The sequence below is a fragment of the Aplysia californica genome, unplaced genomic scaffold, assembly GCF_000002075.1.
Source record: "Aplysia californica isolate F4 #8 unplaced genomic scaffold, AplCal3.0 scaffold00444, whole genome shotgun sequence".
In the NCBI taxonomy this organism is placed as follows: domain Eukaryota; kingdom Metazoa; phylum Mollusca; class Gastropoda; order Aplysiida; family Aplysiidae; genus Aplysia; species Aplysia californica.
In genome coordinates this window covers 650149-652456 of record NW_004797714.1, presented here as the reverse complement: position 1 = coordinate 652456, position 2308 = coordinate 650149, and the positions used below count along the sequence as shown (strand labels likewise).

General features: G+C 38.5%; 1 protein-coding gene across 1 annotated transcript in view; it reads left to right on the top strand.

Annotated features, from left to right (window-relative positions):
* Positions 1-2308, top strand: part of LOC101851664 (proline-rich extensin-like protein EPR1) — a gene marked incomplete at its 5' end in the record, with an annotated part of 55798 nt that overhangs the window by 20555 nt on the left and 32935 nt on the right.

Here is a 2308-nt window from a genome sequence, read left to right as displayed (position 1 = left end):
CCCCACACACACACCATAAGATAAGATAAGATACATCTTTATTGTCCAAATCCTGGCACATTGGTTCGGTGTTTCACCACGTGTACACACACACACACACACACACACAAGGGCGCGTGCGTGCGCGCACACACGTGCGCACACACATGCACTCACACTTAGGCTTACAATCACATGCATATAAATGAGCAGCAATATAAACAATAATAATCGTAAGCTAAATACACACTCTTCGTTATTTTGATGCATGCTCTAAGGTCGTAAGTATACGTATACATCAAATATTGAAAGTCGAGTGGACTCAGGTCCGGATCGTTTGGGGTCCAGTCGCGCTCATTCGGAGTGACTGTTCTATAAACAAAATGGTGGCTGATCCGTCGCAAAACAGCTTTGGCGTTATGGTGAGCAGCCCGGTCTTGTTGGAAGTTCTAGTTCAGTCTCTCCTCATCATCAACGAACGGTTCCAATCTTCTCCCTAATTTTGGTAAGATGACGAGGTATTGGTGACCGAATCACGGACCACCGTAACCTTTTAAAGAGTGTGTTCCTTATGTGAGAGGTGTAACACTCATGAAACCAAAGATGAATTTCACTTTATTTTCAAATGTCTGTACTTTGTCCATCAAAGGAAATTGTTAATTCCTCTTAGACTGACTCAGCCACGTGACAGAAATATGCATTATTTGACCCATGATGAGAGATTAGGGCACCACCTGTACTTTTTCATTATGGAAACTTTATCAAAATGAGTGTTCCTTGGTATGTGATGTGGGCCAATGGCCTTAAAACCTGAATAAACTTACATACTTAAAAAGTGCGTTGCTCTTACTGTTTGCCTAACCTGTGTTATTCGTGGATTAAAATTTGTGTTCCATTCTTCTATGGACCCAAACCTTTTGAAATCTGCAGCCCATTTCAAAATGAACGTTTTGCTCGGAACATGATGTTTGGTACAGATACCTATCCTGTATGCCCGAGCAAATAAAGCACAGGTCGATTTGGTAGATTTTGTTTGTTGACATATCTTCACTGCAAAGGCTTGATGTACAAGGGTTAGCTGTTTCATCATCTTTCCTTTGTGCAATAGCAATGAACTTAAAAACAAAACATAACCCGGATGCATGTTCTAGATTTGGGTTAGTTTTGATGTCAATTGGATCATAAACAAGACTGTTATTAATATTTCTTTGAACGAACTTTTTTTCTGGGCAGCTGGTATATTATAAATGTTGCTTTATTTTAAGAATTGTGTATTTTTGTATCTTTTCGTTTACTGATAGATGAACAGAATGGTTCTCTTTATTCGCGTGTCTGTTGTAATGTATTGAGCAATAACATAGTCACCCGAGCTCCTCTCAGCATTCTTCCAGCTATCTGGTCCACTCTAAAGAAGGTTTGATGACCCCTGGTCTAAAGTACAGCTACATTCTTCCCACAGCGACTCTGGTGGCCCGTGTCCCGACTACGATTGTGTACCCATATGTCCTCCTATAATGATGCCCACGTGTCTACCGGGATTTATTACTGAAAAACAGTAAGTAACGCCTTTCATTATTTTATACTTCAGTTCTGTTTAGTCTCCTATTTCCTGAAAATTATTCTTTCGTTTAAAAGATATGATGCCATCGAGTATACATATAATATATAAGACAAAATTCACCATTCATTGGATATACAATGTATGCCCAATCTATCAATATTGGTGCCCCTCAATACACGGGCGAAATCTATTTACGCTTCTTTGATTTCGCACAATTTTGCAAAGCCTGATTTTTAAGGTCAGTTTTGAGTGACCATGTCACGGGCGTCTAAGTCTAATTATAAATGAAACGTTACTGTGTCAGATGATGCAACATTTATTCAGCTTTAAATTGGTATGCTGTTTAAATGGGAAGTGCAATGCGTTAACACGATGACTGGGTGATTGCAATTTCAATGCTCTTTTGGACTCCACTGTAAATATATATATATATATATATATATATATATATATATATATATATATCAAGGACTACTATACTCAAGGACGTGCACAGTCGGATTCCTGACTTGGCTAGCGAAGGCCATCGCGTCGAACACTCCGGATATTCCCATTCTGACCCAGTGCCTTATCTTTAGCTTTGGCGCGTTCGTAGGAATCGGGGACTATTTATCGCCTTTGAAGTATAAATGAATCCTATCTATATAATTCGTTGATCTTAATAAAAATGATGCAGAAATGAATCAGATATTGAAAGGTGTCAATATTTTTATTTTTGATTAAGATTCCAAGCAAAGAAATGTAAGCATAATTATGGACACCATTTAT